Source organism: Bos indicus x Bos taurus, chromosome 11, assembly GCF_003369695.1.
Source record: "Bos indicus x Bos taurus breed Angus x Brahman F1 hybrid chromosome 11, Bos_hybrid_MaternalHap_v2.0, whole genome shotgun sequence".
NCBI classification, from domain to species: Eukaryota; Metazoa; Chordata; class Mammalia; order Artiodactyla; family Bovidae; genus Bos; species Bos indicus x Bos taurus.
This window is the reverse complement of record NC_040086.1, coordinates 30,013,364-30,033,785: the sequence shown is the minus strand read 5'-3', so window position 1 is coordinate 30,033,785 and position 20,422 is coordinate 30,013,364. Positions and strand designations below refer to the sequence as shown.

The window sequence follows — 20,422 nt, the reverse complement described above, 5'->3', positions numbered from 1 at the left end:
GAGGCTGAGAAGTCCAATCTGCCATCCGTAAGCTTGGAGACCCCAGAAAGCTGGTGACGTAGTTCCAATCCAAGTCAAAAGGCCTGAAAACAGGGAAAACAGATGGTATACATTTTAGTACACTTCTAAGGGGGCTTCCCTGATGGCTCAGTTGGTAAAGAATCTGCCTGCAGTGCAAGAGAGCCAGGTTCAATTCCTGGGTCAGGAAGATCCTGGAGAAGGGCATGGCAGCAGACTCCAGTATTATTCTTGCCTGGAGAATCCTGTGGACAGAGGAGCCTGGCGGGCTACGGTCCATGGGATTGCAAAGAGTCAGACACAACTGAAGCAACTAAGAACACACACACCCACAATTCCAAGACCTGAACCAGAGAGCCAATGGAGTAAGTTTCAATCCTAGGGCAGGACACTACTGCTATCCAACTCAGGTAGTCAAGTAGTCAGGCTACTGCTGCTGCTAAGACGCTTACGTCTCCTGCACTGACAAGCCATGGTCTTTATCACTAGCACCACCTGGGAGTCCAAGTAGTTAGGCATAGAGGGCAAAGTCTCACTTCCTTCACCCTTTTTTTGTTCTATTCAGACTCTCAACAGATTGTGTAACTGGGGAAGGGAATCTGCTATGGATTCAAATGCTCATTTCTTCTGGAAACACCCTCACAGACACACCTAGAAATAATATTAACTGGGTATCTGGACATCCCATGACCCAGTTAAGTTGATGTATAAAGTTAGCCATCACAAGGCACACTTAAAGGGACTATATAAAGGTCTATGAACTGCACAGTGTAAAACTGTCCTCTTTCTTATAAAATCTTGAGTAAAAATCAACACTTGGTCTTAATGGAATCCTAGGGAACAAAAGGGATATTGAGTCCTGTTTAGCAGAAGGTTCAAGGCTATGGCAGAACCATAGTCATAAGTACTAACATGGAAAAATTTTTTAAAGAAGAAAATATAAATGCCCTGTAATTCCACTTTATAGGAATGACTTCTATTTACCTTGTGGTTTTTTCCCCCTTCTTTTGCATATGTATGTGTGTATATATATATATATATGTGTGTGTACGTGAATATACAGGTGGCACTAGTGATAAAGAATTTGCCTGCTAATGCAGGAGACACAGGAGACTTAGATTCAATCCCTGGGTCCGGAAGATCCCCTGAAATAGGAAATAACAACCCACTCCAGTAACCTTACCTGGAAAATTCCATGGAAAGAGGAGCCTGGAGGGCTACAGTTGATGAGGTCACAAAGAGTCAGACAAAACTGAGCACACACGTATACATATGCAATAATATTGGGACTGTATTGTATGGTATTTTATCCTACATTTTTTTGGTCATTATCAGTCAGTCATGTCTGACTCTGCGACCCCATTGACTGCAGCATGCCAGACTTTCCTGTCCTTCACTAACTCCTGGAATATGCTCAAACTCATGTCCATTGAGTCAGTGATGCCATCCAACCATCTCAGCCTTTGTCATCCCCTTTTCCTCCTGCCCTCAATCTTTCCCAGCATAGGGTCTTTTTCAATGAGTCGGCTCTTTGCATCAGGTGGCCAAAGTATTGAAGCTTTACTTTCAGCATCAGTCCTTCCAATGAATATTCAGGATTGATTTCCTTTAGGACTGACTGGTTTGATCTCCCTGCAGTCCAAGGGACTCTCAAGAGTCTTCTCCAACACCACAGTTCAAAAGCATCAATTCTAAGGCATTCAACCTTCTTAATGGTCCAACTCTCACATCCATACATGACTACTGGAAAACGATAGCTTTGACTATACGGACCTTTGTCAGCAAAGTAATGTCTCTGCTTTTTAAAATGTTGTCTACATTTGTCATAGCTTTTCTTCCAAAGAGCAAGTGTCTTTTAATTTTCATGGCTGCAGTCACTATCTGGAGTGATTTTGGAGCCCAAGAAAATAAAATCTGTCACTATTTCCATTTTTTCCCCATCTATTTGCCATGAAGTGATGAGGCCAGATGCCATGATCTTAGTTTTTTGAATGTTGAGTTTTAAGCCATTTTTTTCACTCCATCTTTCACCTTCATCAAGAGGCTCTTTAGTTCCTCTTTGCTTTCTGCCATTAGGGTGGTGTCATCTGCATATCTGAGGTTGTTGATATTTCTCTGGGCAATCTTGATTTCAGCTTATGCTTCATCCAGCCTGGCATTTCGCATGATACACTCGACATATAAGTTAAATAAGCAGGGTGACAATATACAGCCTTGACGTATTCCTTTCCACCTTATATTAAATCATGAGTATTGAATATTATTAAATATGGTTTAAAAACATGATCTTTAGTGGCTGCATAATAGTTCATCAAAAGCATATATACCAAAGTTATTTAATTACTTCTCTATTAGAGATATTTATCAGTTTCCAACTTTTTATTAGTACAAGAACTCTAGCATTAATATCTTTTAATGTAAATTGACATATGTGCTTAATTGCTCAGTTGTGTCCAACTCTTTGTGACCCCATGGACTGTAGCCAGCCAGGCTCCTGTGTCTGTGGGATTCTCCAGGCAAGAATACTGGAGTGGGTTGCCATGCCCTCTTTCAGGGGATCTTCCTAACCCAGGGATCAAACCCAGGTGTCTTACATTGCAGGCAGATTCTTTACCATCTGAACCACAAGGGAAGCCCCTAAATTGATATGGGCTTCTACAGTTCTTTCCTTAGGATAGAGTTCAAGAAGTCAAAGTGCATGAAAAGTTTTGACTCTTGCTCTATTCTTCTATTTTGCCAAAACATCTTTCAAAGTGGGTGATTTATACTCTCATTAGCACAACAAAAAATTATTTTCACCTGTTTTTGTACTTTCTATAAATTAATAACAAGGTGTATACTCTTTGTGTCTAGTTTCTTTTCCATAATACATGTTTATGAGATTCATTCATGTTGTTGCATAAGGTTGCAGATTGTTTTCTTCTTATTGCTGTTAGAATTCCATTATGTAAATGTACCACAATTTATTTATCCACTGATGAGTATTTGGGCATTTTCCCATTTGGTATTATGAATACTGCTGCTATGTCATGTCTTTTGGAGAAAGAATTTGGTGTAGAATTGCTGAGTACGCACATATTTAATAGATAATGCCAAAATTGCTTTCAAAATGGTCATAACCATTTTATATCCCATCAGCAAGGTGTGAGAGTTACAGTTGTTTCACATCCTTATCAATATTTAGTATTGTTGGTCTTTAATTGTAGCCATTCTAGTAGGGCTTCCCTGATAGCTCAGTTGGTAAAGAATCCGCCTGCAATGCAGGAGACTCTGGTTCAATTCCTTGGTCAGGAAGATCCGCTGGAGAAGGGATAGGCTACCTACTCCAGTATTCTTGGGCTTCCCTTGTGCTCGGCTGGTAAAGAATCCACCTGCAATGCAGGAGACCTGGTTTCGATCCTTGAGTTGGGAAGATCCCCTGGAGAAGGGAAGGGCTACCCTCTCCAGTATTCTGGCCTGGAGAATTCCGTGGGGTTGCAAAGAGTCGGACATGACTGAGTGGCTTTCACTTTCACTTTCATTCTGGTAGGTATGTGACACTATCTCATTGTGGTTTTAATTTGATTTTTCCTGATGACTGATACTGATGCCTTTTCATATGTTTCTTAGCCATTTAATATACACTTTCATGAAGTATCTATTCAAATTTTTGCTCTTTTTTCCTACCTAGTAAGTTGGATAAATACGTGCAAATATCTTTTCCCACTCTTTAGGTTCCTTTTTTTTCTCTCAATGGTATCTTTGTGTGAATGGAAGTTTTAATTTTAGTACAGTTTATCAATTGTTTTCTTTAGTGATTAATACTTTTTGTAACTGTTTAAATAATCTTTATCCATTCCAAGATCATGAAGATGTTCTTCTATGTTTTCTTCTGTATTTTTTTTGCTTTTCCCCTTTCATGTTTAGATCTGGATTCATTTGGAGCTGTTTCATGTGTATCGTCTGAGGTAGAGGTTCAGATGCATTTTATTCCATACAAATAGTCAATTCACCCAGCACTATTTAATTGAAAGACCATCTTTTACCCTCTGCCTTACATTATTTGTTGCCTTTGTTGTAAATCAGGTGACCATGCTTATGTGGTTCTGTTTCTCTATTCTGTTCCAATGGTTGATTGGTTTGTGTATTCTTGAGCCATTAGAACCGTGTCTTAATTACTAGAATATCTGATAGTTTTAGTTTTTCAGCTGGTTTACAAGATTGCTTTGTTTGCCCACTTCTATATTGGGATACTAGAGAATTTTTTCTTATTGCTATGTAAAAATTCCTTTCTTGTAAAGCATATTAATCCTTTCCTGTTATATGTAAACGAATATCTTCCAAATTATCATTTGACTTTTGATTTTGTTTATAATCTTTTACCATAGAGTAGTATCAAATTCTTACAAGCTGAAGTCTATTGATATTTTTTATTTTCTCAACATTATTTTTACACTTACAATGTTTTCCCCCAATCTCCATGAAATTTAAATGTATCATTTTTATTCAAAATATGGAACATGTGTGCCTACACGAAAACAAATGCTTTCTTCTATAACGTAATCAGTTGTCCTCCCTTGTCTAGAGTAGGAAAATGAGGTTCAGGGAGGGCAAGAGGGCAGTCAGTCCTGCTTAAAATTAAAAACTGAGAGTTCTGAGAAAGCACTGGCTTACTGCCCTGAATCCCATCCACATGGATCAGTTACCCTTGGTAGAAAAAAAATATTGCCCCTATTTCATCTGATTTCTCTGGGAAGGTTATTGACCCAGTCAGCAGAGTGGATTGCCATGATAGTATTACAAGGAGTTGGTGGGTCTGGGTTCCCAGGGCTGGAGTTGAAGCTGACAGCCAGCCAGGATTACCTTGCTCCAGAAGTGATCAGCACTCATAATCAAGAGCCTGCTGGACAGGACACTGTTCCTGCCTTCAGAAGTACTGTCTCAACCCTGTGGTTCCCAGGAGGCTGCCTGGGAGCCACTGACCACATCAGTGAAATTTGTAAATGTGCCTGACCAAAGCAGCAACAGCAGCTCAGCTCACAGAATTCCCTATGTATACTGTCTCTTCTAGAAGCCCAAGAGGAAAGAAGATAGTTTTTCTTTTTCCTTTTTGATAAAACCAAACCATTGCAGATATTATTAAGACGCAGAGTAGAAGCCCAACCAATGAGGTAGAAATATGGTTTACATTCCAACTTTATTTTGATCCTACTCTCATTTTTTTTCTCTGCAGGGGAAATAAGGGGAAGCCATAAAACCCCTCTTGGCTCTACATGTGTTGTGCTTAGTCATGGCCAAAGAGAATTTTATGGGAATGTTTGCTGTGGGCCAGTGAAGCATTTTCTCTTTCATCGTTTAAGAAAAAAAAAAAAATTAACTAAAACAAAATCTCTTAGCTCCTCCCACCAAAAAAAAAGAAGAAAAGAAAATGAAAAATCCACGAGCTGCTTGCCTTACTATGAGAGTTTTTATAATTTAGTGCTTCCTCAAAATTAATGCATAGGACTGATTGCAGTTATGAAACATTGAAAACTTGGGCTTTTCAGCCACTTAATGTCCTGTTCAGCTATCCTTGGAGGAAAGCCAAAAGGGATTAAAATCTTCTGAAAGACTAAAAGATGATTATCTTCTTTGGCTCTACTGTTTGACATTAAATCTCTGGCTTTCGGAAAAGCTAGAATAAACCAGTTTCGATGGTGACAGCTTTTTTCCTTCTTCTTAAAATGATGTTAAATTATGTTCCTATATACACCTACAATCTCATATTTTAGATGAACTGCAATAAACTGCAGACTTTGCAGACTGTTGTTTTAACATTACAGAGGGAGCTCTACTGCCTTTCAGTGAGTTCCCCATCTACAACTAAAACCTCAAAATTCATACTGGAATTTCACCTTTTAATGAGATTTTCCTGGGATAAAAGGCAATTACTCTTAAAGGTTGATACTAATTATTATCTCAGCACAAATGACTTTACCAGGCCTTCCTTCCAGGGCTAGCTTTGACAGAAAGATGTTACATGCTCTGCTGGGAGCCAGTCTCCACTGAGCAGAGCTGAGCAGGGAGGTGGCAGGAGCAGGGAGAAGGTACAGAGCTGGCAAAAGACACACACTCAGGGTCCCTCAAGACTGCGAAGTCATCTTGCTCTGGCTCTGCAGAGGGAGCCAAAGGCTTTCAGAGACTGTGTTAAGACCTCACTCTTATCCAGCCACTCAGCAGCTGAGCTCTTCAAGTATTTGGACCTACTTTGTCTTTGGATCTAGGCAAAGACTTCCCTGGTGGCTCAGACGGTAAAGCATCTGTCTACAATGCAGGAGACTTGGGTTCGATCCCTGGGTCGGGAAGATTCCCTGGAGAAAGAAACGGCAACCCACTCCAGTACCCTTGCCTATAAAATCCCATGGATGGAGGAACTTGGTGCAGGCTACTGTCCATGGGGTTGCAAAGAGTCAGGCATGACTAAGAGACTTCAGTTCACTCACTAGGCAAAGACAGAAGTCATACTGTAACAGGAGGGAAAGGGGCAGGGCACAGTTTTTGAAAGAATGACATAGCCCAAGGGCACAACATAAACCCATTAGAATCAAATGGGACCAAGATGGCAGACAAGACAGAACTTGATCCTCAGTCAGTAAGTGAAATGACACACCCAGAGTTGCCATGACAGTTCCAGTTCAGTTCAGTTCAGTTGCTTAGTCATGTCCGACTCTTTGCAACCCCATAGACTACAGCACTCCAGGCTTCCCTGTCCATCACCAACTCCCAGAGTTTACTCAAACTCATGTCCATTGAGTGGGTGATGCCATCCAACCATCTCATCCTCTGTCATTCCCTTCTCCTCCCGCCCTCAATCATTCCCATCATCAGGGTCTTTTCAAATAACTGAGTTCTTCACATCAGATGGCTAAAGTATTAGAGTTTCAGCTTCAACATCAGTCCTTCCAAAGAATATTTAGGACTGATTTCCTTTAGGATGGACTGGTTGGATCTCCTTGCAGTCCAAGGGACTCTCAAGAGTCTTCTCCAACACCACAGTTCAAAAGTATCAATTCTTTAGCACTCAGCTTTCTTTAGAGTCCAAATCTCACACCCATACATGACTAATGACAGTTCCAAGGGACTGTTAAAGGACCAAGGAGTGGGCAGTGATGCAGATCCTGGATATCTCTGCCCCTTCCCCAAAATAGTTGGAATAATCCTCCCACTCATTAGCATATGAAGTTACCCAACCTATAAAAACTAACCATGCCAAATTTTGGCACAACACTTGCCCTCTGCAATGGCCCACACTCTGTCTGTGGAGTGTGCTTCTCTCTGAATCTGAATAAATCCACTTCCTACCTATCACTTTGTTTCTCACTGAATTCTTTCTGTAATGAGACATCAAGAACCTGAGCTTCATTAGATCCTAAAACCAGGTACTGTGGGTTTTGGCTGGGTTTGAGCCCCAGCCACATGGGTTTGAGTCCCAAGCAAGGTTTTGGCTAGGTTCGAGTCCCAGTCACATGGATTTGAATCCCAAACTGGGTTTTGGCTGGGTTTGAGTCCCAGCACACAGGTTCACAATCACATAGGTTCAAACCACAATCATAGAAAACTAATCAATCTAATCACATGGACCACAGTCTCGTCTAACTCAATGAAACTATGAGCCATGTCATATAGGACCACCCAAGATGGATGGGTCATGGTGGAGAGATCAGACAAAATGTAGTCCACTGGAGAAGGGAATGGCAAACCATTTCAGTATTCTTGCCTTGAGAACCCCATGAACAGCATGAAAAAGCAAAAAGATAGGACACTGAAAGATGAACTGCCCAGGGAGCAGTCTCTCAGAGCTATTTGAGATGCTGCCTCCCGGGCTGTGGTCCTCATTTTGCCCCAAATAAAACTTAACTCGCAACTCAAAAAAAAAAAAAAAAGATGAACTCCCCAGGTCAGTAGGTGCCCAGTATGCTACTGGAGATCAGTGGAAAAATAACTCCAGAAAGAACGAAGGGATGGGGCCAAAGCAAAAACAACACCCAGTTGTGGATGTAACTGGAAATGGAACCAAGGTTCAATGCTATAAACAGCAATATTGCATAGGAACCTGGAACGTTAGGTCCATGAGTCAAGGCAAATTGGAAGTGGTCAAACAGGAGATGGCAAGAGTGAACATGGTAGAAATCAGTGAGCTAAGATGGACTGGAATGGGTGAATTTAACTCAGATGACCATTATGTCTACTACTTTGGGCAAGAATCCCTTAGAAAAAATGCAGTAGCCATCATAGTCTACAAGAATCCTAAATCCAGTACTTGGATGCAATCTCAAAAATGACAGAATGATCTCTTTTCATTTCCAATGTAAACCAATCAATATCACAGTAATCCAAGTTTATGCCCCAACTAGTAATGCTGAAGAAGCTGAAGTTGTACGGTTCTATGAAGACCTACAGGACCTTCTAGAGCTAACACCCCCAATAAATGTCCTTTTCATTCTAGGGGACTGGAATGCAAAAGTAGGAAGTCAAGAAACACCTGGGGTAACAGGCAAATTTGGCCTTGGACTATGGAATGAAGCAGGGCAAAGGCTAATAGAGTTTTGCCAAGAGAATGCACTGATCATAGCAAACACCCTCTTCCAACAACACAAGAGAAGACTCTACACATGGACATCACCAGATGGTCAACACCGAAATCATATTGATTATATTCTTTGCAGCCAAAGGTAGAGAAGCTCTATACAGTCAGCAAAAAAAAGACCAGAAGCTGACTGTGGCTCAGATCATGAACGCCTTATTGCCAAATTCAGACTTAAATAGAAGAAAGTGGGGAAAACCACTAGACCATTCAGGTATGACCTAAATCAAATCCCTTATGATTATACAGTGGAAGTGAGAAATAGATTTAAGGGACTAGATCTAATAGACAGAGTGCCTGATGAACTATGGATGGCTCATGACATTGTAAGGAGGCAGGGATCAAGACCATCTCCAAGAAAAAGAAATGCAAAAAAACAAAATAGCTGTCTGAGGAGGCCTTACAAATAGCTGTGAAAAGAAGAGAAGTGAAAAGCAAAGGAGAAAGAGAAGATATGCCTGTTTGAATGCAGAGTTCCAAAGAATAGCAAGGAGAGATAAGAAAGCCTTCCTCAGTGATCAATACAAAGAAATAGAGAAAAACAATAGAATGGGAAAGACTAGAGATCTCTTCAAGAAAATTAGTGATACCAAGGGAACATTTCATACAAAGATGGGCATAATAAAGGATAGAAATAGTATGGACCTAACAGAAGCAGAAGATATTAAGAAGAGGTGGCAAGAATACACTGAAGAACTATACAAAAAAAGATCTTCACGACCCAGATAATCACGATGGTGTGATCACTCACCTAGAGCCAGACATCTTGGAATGTGAAGTCAAGTGGGCCTTAGAAAGCATCACTATGGACAAAGCTAGTGGAGGTGAGTTGGAACTCCAGTTGAGCTATTTCAAATCTTAAAAGAAGATGCTGTGAAAGTGCTGCACTCAATATGCCAACAAATTTGGAAAACTCAGCAGTGGCCACAGGACTGGAAAAGGTCAGTTTTCATTCCAATTCCAAAGAAAGGCAATGCAAAAGAATGTTCAAACTACTGCACAATTGCACTCATCTCACACGCTAGTAAAGTAATTCTCAAAATTCTCCAAGCCAGGCTTCAGCAATACATGAACCATGAATTTCCAGATGTTCAAGCTGGATTTAGAAAAGACAGAGGAATCAGAGATCAAATTGCCAACAACTGCTGGATCATCGAAAAAGCAAGAGAGTTCCAGAAAAACATCTATTTCTGCTTTATTGACATGCCAAAGCCTTTGACTGTGTGGATCATCACAAACTGGAAAATTCTGAGGAGAAGAGAATACCAGGCCACCTGACCTGCCTCTTGAGAAATCTGTATGCAGGTCAGGAAGCAACAGTTAGAAATGGACATGGAACAACAGACTGGCCCCAAATAGAAAAAGAAGTATGTCAAGGCTGTATATTGTCATCCTGCTTATTTAACATATATGCAGAGAACATCATGAGAAATGCTGGGCTGGAAGAAGTACAAGCTAGAATCAAGATTGCTGGGAGAAATATCAGTCACCTCAGATATGCAGATGACACCACCCTTATGGCAGAAAGCTAAGAAGAACTAAAGAGCCTCTTGATGAAAGTGAAAGAAGAGAGTGAAAAAGTTGGTTTATAGCTCAACATTCAGAAAACTAAGATCATGGCATCCGACCCCATCACTTCATGGCAAGTAGATGGGGAAACAGTGGCAGACTTTATTTTGGGGGGCTCCAAAATCACTGCAGATGGTGACTGCAGCCATGAAATTAAAAGACGCTTCCTGCTTGGAAGAAAAGCTAATACCAACCTAGACAGCATATTAAAAAGCAGAGACATTACTTTGCCAACAAAGGCCCATCTAGTCAAGGTTTTTCCAGTGGTCATGTATGGATGTGAGAGTTAGACTCTAAAGAAAGCTGAGTGCTGAAGAATTGATACTTTTGAGCTGTGGTGTTGGAGAAGACTCTTGAGAATCCCTCGCACTGCAAGGAGATCCAACCAGTCCATCCTAAAGGGCATCAGTTCTGAATATTCATTGGAAGGCCTGATGCTGAAGCTGAAACTCCAATACTTTGGCCACCTGATGCAAAGACCCTGATTCTGGGAAAGACTGAAGACAGGAGGAGAAGGGGACGACAGAGGATGAGATGGTTGGATGGCATCACCGACTCAATGGACATGAGACTCCAGGAGCTGGTGATGGACAGGGGGGCCTGGCATGCTTCAGTCCATGGGGTCAAAAAGATGGGACACAACTGAGCAACTGAACTGAACTGAACGTGGGTTTAAGTCCCAATCTGGTAAATGGTTTTGATACCACTTCTACCCATGTGAGACAAGTTTTCATACATCTGACTCATGCTCAACTTCTATCAAACAATCTTCTATAAGAAATAACTGATTTTTAGTCCAATCTTTCCTAGAAAATGGAGAAGGGAATGGCAACCAGCTCTGCTATTCTTGCCTGGAGAATTCCATGGACAGAGGACCCTGGCGGGCTATAATCCGAGGAGTCACAAAGAGCTGGATACAACTGAGTGACTGACACTTTCACTTTCACTTTTCCAAGATAACCAAGTTTATAAGAATATTATAAACTAGGATAGAGATGTTTATTAGTGAATTATATCCTAATAATAATGATAAATACAATAATAAATATAATAAGTGCTTACTTTATTTCCTTATCACAATGACTCCCATGAGGTAAATAATTTTATCTAAGGATGATATTGAAAATAATTAACAAGTGATATGGCCAACCAATCAAAACAGACAGCACATTGGTGTATACTGGCTGAAAACTCACTTGCTACAATCACCCTCACGTTACAGATTTGGGAACTGGGGCTTAAAATAGGGTAGTAAATTGTCCTAGGTTATACAAACAGGAGACCTGGGTTTGATCCCTGGGTTCGAATGATCCTCTGGAGAAGGGAATGGCCTCCCACTTCAGTATTCTTGCTTGGAGATTTCCACAGACAGAGGAACCTGATGGGCTACAGTCAATGGGGTCGCAAAGAGTCAGACACAACTAAGCAACTAACACTTTTTTAATATATATACAAACAGTATGCATAGTAAAGGCAGGATTTTCTTTACATGTGATCTGACTCTAGAATTCACATTTGGTGTGTGTTTCTATAGGCCAGAGGGACTTTGTGAAACTGAAAGTTGCAATCTTGTTCCAATTTCTTAATCACAAACATGTCTGGACAAGAGCAATCCACTCATACCAATCCAAAAATACTCAAAACACAGGTGAGCATAGTTTTTCAGAAATATTTTAGTATGTTAACAGGAACATTGAAAGTAAATTCAAAGGAAATGTGAATTGCTTTGGCATCTCTCTAACTTGAGTCTCCCTTTTTCTCTCCCCATGGCTTATTCTCACACTTCCTTCTCCACTCGGGTCTCTGCTCAAAAGTTGCTTTATTGTGAGGCCTTCCTGACTACCGATAGGTTAATACAAGAGCAATGCTTGCCCTGCATTTCCTATCTCTCTCACCTTGCTTTACTTTTCTCCTCAGCATTTAACATCATCTTACATACTAATGTACATAATAAACTCTTTACATAGAGAGCTTCCCTGATAGCTCAGTTGGTAAAGAATCCACCTGCAATGCAGGAGACCCCGGTTCAATTCCTGGGTCAGGAAGATGCGCTGGAGAAGGGATAGGCTTCCCACTCTAGTATTCTTGGGCTCAGTTGGTGAAGAATCTGCCTGCAATGTGGGGAAACCTGGGTTCATCCCTGGGTTGGGATGATCCCCTAGAGAAGGGAAAGGCTACCCACTCCAGTATTCTGGCCTGGAGAATTCCATGGACTCTATAGTCCATGGGGTCACAGAGAGTTGGACATGACTGAGCAACTTTGACTTTCTCTACATACTATATGTTGAATGTATTTATTTTTTATCTCTCCCAGTTAGAATGTGAGCTCCACAAAGTTAGGCGCTTTGTCTTGTTTGCTACTCTATCCTCAGCACCTAGAACAGCATTTACCAGATGATGGAATGAATACTGTTTGCAAGGCCACATGATACCATAGTAAAAGCACCGAATTTAGAACCAGAGGTGGGTTGGAATCTCAGCTTGGCCACGTACTGGTTGTGTGAACTTGGACAAGCTAACCAACTGAAGCCTCAGAGGCTGCAGGAAGAGCAAAGGCCCTGAGATGGGAGCATGCTGGACAAGACAGAGTGGCCAGAGTAACAGCAGCATGGAGAGAAGGCAGAACATCGTAAGAGATGAGACAGATAAAGGCTGAGGGGCAGATTGTGCGGGCTTGGTGAGATATTTTAAAGACTGTGAGTTTTCTTCTGGATGAGATGTGAAGTCAGTCAGAGGATATGATACAAAGGAATAACATTGTCCGTGTTAAGTTTTTTTTTTTTTTAATTAATTTTATTTTATTTTTAAACCTTACATAATTGTATTAGTTTTGCCAAATATCAAAATGAATCCACCACAGATATACATGTGTTCCCCATCCTGAACCCTCCTCCCTCCTCCCTTCCCATACCATCCCTCTGGGTCGTCCCAGTGCACCAGCCCCAAGCATCCAGCATCGTGCATTGAACCTGGCCTGGCATCTCGTTTCATACATGACATTTCACATGTTTCAATGCCATTCTCCCAAATCTTCCCACCCTCTCCCTCTCCCACAGAGTCCATAAGCCTGTTATATACATCAGTGTCTCTTTTGCTGTCTCGTATACAGGGTTATCGTTACCATCTTTCTAAATTCCATATATATGCGTTAGTATACTGTATTGGTGTTTTTCCTTCTGGCTTACTTCACTCTGTATAATAGGCTCCAGTTTCATCCACCTCATTAGAACTGATTCAAATGTATTCTTTTTAATGGCTGAGTAATACTCCATTGTGTATATGTACCACTGCTTTCTTATCCATTCATCTGCTGATAAGCAAAAATAAACAAATGGGACCTAATTAAACTTAAAAGCTTCTGCACATCAAAGGAAACTATTAGCAAGGTGAAAAGACAGCCTTCAGAATGGGAGAAAATAATAGCAAATGAAGCAACCGACAAACAACTAATCTCAAAAATATACAAGCAACTCCTACAGCTCAACTCCAGAAAAATAAATGACCGTGTTAAGTTTTACAAAGACTGCTTAAGGACAAGGATAGAGGCAAAGAGACCAATTAGGTGGCTTCCGCAATAATCCAAGTAGGAAATGATGGTGATTTGGGTCAGATTAGTAGTAGCAAAAGTGGTGGAAGACTGTCAGATTCTGAATATATTTTGAAAACATAGCTAACAAGATTTGCTGACGTTTGGGTGGGGAACATGAGAGGAGAAGAGTCAATAATGATTCTGAGGATTTGGGGGAGAACTGTGGGATGAGCAGGTACAGGATGGGAAAACCGCAAATTTGCTTTCGGTCCAGTCAAGTCTGAGAAGCTTATTTGACATCCAAGGAGAGAAGTCAAGCTGTCAGTGGGAAAGACAATTCTAGAATTCATGGATAGTTACAGGCTAGAGATATAAATTTGAGTATTGTAAATAGATAAATCTGAAGTTTTTGTCCTGGCTGCTAGTAAGAATCACCTAAGAGGCTTTTTTTTTTAATTGCTTTAATTGTGGTAAGATGCATGTAATATAAAATTCATATCTTAACCATCTTAAAAAAAAATACCTAGACTCCAACTCAGACCAATGGAAAGAGAATTTCTAGGTGTACAGACTGGGTACCATATTTTTAACAAGTATACCAAGTGTTTTGACCTGAGGAAATGAGAAGAAAACAAAAAAGAAATAGAAAAGGAACAACCTATGAAATAGGAGAAAATGAGACAAGTGGAATGTTCCCAAAGTTGAGTACAAAAAATATTTCAAGAAAATGGTAATGATAAACAATGCCAGGCACTACTGACAAATAATGTGAGAGCTGAAGAAAAATCATCAGACTTAGCAAAATGTAGATCACCATTTTCCTTGACAACCCCTCTTGGGATGAATTAAAGAGATATTTTATAATGATAGGCACTATCATATCATGTTTATTTATATTAAAAATAATATCTGGTAGTTGAAAAAATAGCACCTTTTGACATCAAAGACCATTAGAAGTTTTCAACCCTGATATGTCTTGTTCATGCTTCACCCATAGTCAGGACAGGGTCAGTTAGTGATTTGGTCCCTGCCTGAGTCTCCTGCAGATGATATGGACCAGCATATTCTTCTCTGGGCTAGAATGAAAAAGGAATCCTTCAACTTGATTACCAAGGAGATGGGATAATAAACTCACCCAGCTACTCCTAGTAGCTAGCCAAGCCAAAGTAAGGCAAAAGAGGACTATGTGTAAATAGGACAAACCAAAGCAGTCACTAAGAAAACAGAGCACTTCCTCTTTTTTTCTTTTTAATTTGAGAATGTGCCCTCATCTCTTCCCTCAACACCACCAAACAAATGCTTAACTTACATAATGTCTTAAAGGTTAACCAATTTGAGCTATGCCAGACTCTGAAACAAAAAGAATTCAAAGACTTGAGCTGTCCATTAAGAAAGATCTGCTGATCAAGGTCAAGTCCATGTCTTCCAGATGTTTCCTCCTGTCCTCCAGGATCACTTCCTTCCTGTTGACCCTGAATCTGCCCTCAATTTATTAATGAATCTGGTTGGAGGCATCCACTGCTTACCAAGAGTCTTTCTCCAACCCATGCTAAGGAGCTAATGCTTTTCCCACCTTACTTCCATTACCAAGGGACACAGGCTCTGATGTGGAGCAAGGATGAAATTAGGGACACAATGTAGAACATAATGTGGGGACCATATAAGGAGGTGATGTCAAAATTCTTATCTTCCATGTTATTCACTCACTTCTTGCTCTTTATCTCATCTGGATGCTGTATCTCATACAGGCACCTAGGGTTGCTTCCTGCTTCCAGAGTAGGATTTTGAAGGATACATATAGACTTCTCTATCAGGCTGAGAGGTCTTCAACAGCTCTTCTCTCCCACATAGTTCATCAGAACAGGAGATAAGACTGGAACCTGGGGCTCAAACCCTAAAGGGTAATAAAAAGGGGAATTCTCCTAGAGCAGATATTCTCAAACTTGGGACTATTTCTGTGGTATGGACTAAATGTTTGTTCAGTTCAGTTCAGTCGAGTACTCAGTCATGTCCGACTCTTTGCAACCCCATGAATTGCAGCACGCCAGGCCTCCCTGTCCATCACCAACTCCTGGAGTTCACTCAGACTCACATCCATCGAGTCAGTGATGCCATCCAGCCATCTCACCCTCTGTCGTCCCCTTCTCCTCCTGCCCCCAATCCCTCCCAGCATCAGAGTCTTTTCCAATGAGTCAACTCTTCACATGAGGTGGCCAAAGTACTGGACTTTCAGCTTTAGCATCATTCCTTCCAAAGAAATCCCAGGGCTGATCTCCTTCAGAATGGACTGGTTGGATCTCCTTGCAGTCCAAGGGACTCTCAAGAGTCTTCTCCAACACCACACTTCAAAAGCATCAATTCTTTGGCGCTCAGCTTTATTCATAGTACAACTCTCACATCCATACATGACCACTGGAAAAACCATAGCCTTGGCTAGACGGACTTTTGTTGGCAAAGTAATGTCTCTGCTTTTGAATATGCTGTCTAGGTTGGTCATAACTTTCCTTCCAAGGAGTAAGTGTCTTAATTTCATGGCTGCAATCACCATCTGCAGTGATTTTGGAGCCCTCCAAAATAAAGTCTGTCATTGTTTCCACTGTTTCCCATCTATTTCCCATGAAGTGATGGGACTAGATGCCATGATCTTTGTTTTCTGAATGTTGAGTTTTAAGCCAACTTTTTTACTCTCTTCTTTCACCTTCATCAAGAGGCTTTTTAGTTCCTCTTCACTTTCTGCCATAAGGGTGGTGTCATCTGCATATCTGAGGTTATTGATATTTCTCTCAGGAATCTTCATTCCAGCTTGTGTTTCTTCCAGTTCAGTGTTTCTCATGATGTACTCTGCATATAAGTTAAATAAGCAGGGTGACAATATACAGCTTTGATGTACTCCTTTTCCTATTTGGAACCAGTCTGTTGTTCCATGTCCAGTTCTAACTGTCGCTTCCTGACCTGCATACAAATTTCTCAAGAGGCAGATCAGGTGGTCTGGTATTCCCATCTCTTGAAGAATTTTCCACAGTTTATTGTGGTCCACACAGTCAAAGGCTTTGGCACGTCAATAAAGCAGAAATAGATGTTTTTCTGGAACTCTCTTGCTTTTTTGATGATCCAACAGATGTTGGCAATATGATCTCTGGTTCCTCTGCCTTTTCTAAAACCAGCTTGAACATCTGGAAGTTCACAGTTCACGTATTGTTGAAGCCTGGCTTGGAGAACTTTGAGCATTACTTTACTAGCATGTGAGATGAGTGCAATTGTGCGGTAGTTTGAGCATTCTTTTGCATTGCCTTTCTTTGGGATTGGAATGAAAACTGACCTTTTCCAGTCCTGTGGCCACTGCTGAGTTTTCCAAATTTGCTGGCATATTGAGTGCAGCACTTTCACAGCATCATCTTTCAGGATTTGAAATAGCTCAACTGGAATTCCATCACCTCCCCTAGCTTTGAGGCCCACTTGACTTCACATTCCAAGATGTCTGGCTCTAGGTGAGTGATCACACCATCATGATTATCTGGGTCATGAAGATCTTTTTTGTATAGTTCTTCAGTGTATTCTTGCCACCTCTTCTTAATGTCTTCTGCTTCTGTTAGGTCCATACTTTTTCTGTCCTTTATCGAGCTCATCTTTGCATGAAATGTCCCCTTGGTATCTCTAATTTTCTTCAAGAGATCTCTAGTCTTTCCCATTCTGTTGTTTTCCTTTATTTCTTTGCATTGATCGCTGAGGAAGGCTTTCTTATCTCTTCTTGCTATTCTTTGGAACTCTGCATTCAGATGTTTATATCTTTCCTTTTCTCCTTTGCTTTTCACTTCTCTTTTCACAGCGATTTGTAAGGCCTCCCCAGACAGCCATTTTGCTTTTTTGCATTTCTTTTCCATGGGGATGGTCTTGATCCCTGTCTCCTGTACAATGTCACGAACCTCAGTCCATAGTTCATCAGGCACTCTATCAGATCTAGTCCTTTAAATCTATTTCTCATTTCTACTGTATAATCATAAGGGATTTGATTTAGGTCATACCTGAATGGTCTAGTGGTTTTCCCTACTTTCTTCAATTTCAGTCTGAATTTGGCAATAAGGAGTTCATGATCTGAGCCACAGTTAGCTCCTGGTCTTGTTTTTGTTGACTGTATAGAGCTTCTCCATCTTTGGCTGCAAAGAATATAATCAATCTGATTTCGGTGTTGACCATCTGGTGATGTCCATGTGTAGAGTCTTCTCTTGTGTTGTTGGAAGAGGGTGTTTGCTATGACTAGTGCATTTTCTTGGCAAAACTCTATTAGAGTTTGTGTCCCTCCAAAATTCATAGGCATGCATGTGTGCATGCTCAGTCACTTCAGCCATATCTGACTCTTTGCAATCCCATGGACTTTAGCCTGCCAGGCTCCTCTGTCCACAGGATTCTCCAAGTAAGAATCCTGGAGTGTGTTGCCGTTTCTTTCTCCAGGGAGTCTTCCCGACCCAGGGGTCGAACCCGCATCTTTTATGTCTCCTGAATTGGCCGGCAGGTTCTTTACCATTAGTGCCACCTGGGAAGACCCAAGTGAAAGTGAAAGTCGCTCAGTGCTGTCGGACTCTTTGCAACCCCGTGGACTATAGGCAGTCCATGGAATTCTCCAGGCCAGAATACTGGAGTGGGTAGACTTTCCCTTCTCCAGGGGATCTTCCCAACCCAAGGATCGAAGCCCAGACTCCCCCACTGCAGGTGGATTCTTTACCAGCTAAGCCACAAGGGAAGCCCAAGAATACTGGAATGGGTAGCCTATCCCTTCTCCAGTGGATCTTCCTGACCCTGGAATCAAATCAGGGTCTCCTGCATTGCAGGTGGATTCTTTACCAATTGAGCTACCAGGGAAGCCCCAGAATTCATATCAGTCTGTTCAGTCGCTCAGTCATGTCCTGCTCTTTGCGACCCCATGGACTTCAGCATGTCAAGCTTCCCTGTCCATCACCAACTCCCAGAGCTTACTCAAACTCATGTCCATCAAGTTGGTGATGCCATCCAACCATCTCATCCTCTGTCATCCCCTTCTCCTCCCACCTCAATCTTTCCCAACATCAGGGTCTTTTCCAATGAGTCGGTTCTTCTCATCAGGTGGCCAAAGTATTGGAGTTTCAGCTTCAGCATCAGTCCTTCCAAAGAATATTTAGGACTGATTTCCTTTAGGATGGACTGGTTGCATCTCCTTGCAGTCCAAGGGACTCTCAAGAGTCCCTTGGTATCTTCTTGGTATTGGCATCTTCTCCAATACCACACACAGTTCAAAAGCATCAATTCTTAGGTGCTCAGCTTTCTTTATAGTCCAACTCTCACATCCATACATGACTACTGGAAAAAGCAGAGGTTTGACTAGATGGAGTTTTGTTGGCAAAGTAAAGTCTGCTTTTTAATTTGCTGTCTAGGTTGGTATTGGAGAAGGCAATGGCACCCCACTCCAGTACTTTGCCTGGAAAATCCCATGGATGGAGGAGCCTGGTAGGCTGCAGTCCATGGGGTTGCTAAGAGTCGGACACGACTGAGCGACTTCCCTTTCACTTTTCACTTTCATGCATTGGAGAAGGAAATGGCAACCCACGCCAGTGTTCTTGCCTGGAGAATCCCAGGGACGGGGGAGCCTGGTGGCTGCCGTCTGTGGGATCACACAGAGTTGGACACGACTGAAGTGACTTAGCAGCAGCAGCAGGTTGGTATTAGCTTTTTTTCCAAGGAGCAAGTATCTTTTAATTTCATGGCTGCAGTCACTATCTGCAATGATTTTGGAGCCCAAGAAAATAAAGTCTTTCACTGTTTCCATTGTTTCCCCATCTGTTTGCCATGAGGTGATGGGATGGGATGCCATGATCTTAGTTTTCTGAATGTTGAGTTTTAAGCCAACTTTTTCACTCTCCTCTTTCACTTTCATCAAGAGGCTCTTTAGTTCTTCACTTTCTGCAAAAATTCATATGTTGCAGCTCTAATCCATAGTGTGATGGTACTTGGAGGTGGAGTCTGTGTGAAATACAGTAATTAGAATTAGATTAGGTCGTAAAAGTGGAATCTTCATGATTGGATTAGTGCTCTTCTAAGAAGAGACACAAGAAAGCTTTCTCCTCCCAGTATGTGAACATAGAAACATGGTGGTCATCTGCAAAACAGGAAGAAGCCCTTTATCAGACGCCCAATCTGCCGCACCTTGACCTTGAACTTTCCAGCCTCCAAGACTATGAGAAATAAATGTTTGCTGTTTAAGCCACCCATTCTAATGTATTTTATGATAGTAGCCTGAGCTGACCAACACAGTGGATACCTTGGATGGTTCATGGGATTCACACTCTTAGAAATTGTAAGTAACTGTTTTTGAGAAAAGATCTACAACTCTTATCAGAGATTCAAAGGACTAAATACGTGACCACCCCCCAGGCCCCTGCAAAGTCTACTGGCTTAGACTGTCCCTTGTGTTTCTATCATGTCAAATTATAGGAAACTTAAGGTTTGGGATCTCAGTCTTGGCCTTCACTCCTACTTGAAGATCTGACCCATACCCAAGAGTACTAAAATATATGATGAAATGAGAAAGTTCAAGGGAATACACACATTTTCTTTATACAATATTGCTAATATCCATCTCAGAAAGTTTATTGTCCACAATAAATCATAGAGTCCAATCTGCTTACAATCATTAACATATACTTGGGTTACTTTTTCTATAAGCTTTTAATAAT

The 20,422-nt window shown here is 41.3% G+C and overlaps 1 pseudogene; it reads left to right on the top strand.

Moving 5' to 3' along the window:
- LOC113900817 overlaps window positions 1-19,934 on the top strand; it is a 30,067-nt pseudogene extending 10,133 nt beyond the window's left edge.
- Window positions 19,935-20,422: the final 488 nt, after the last annotated feature.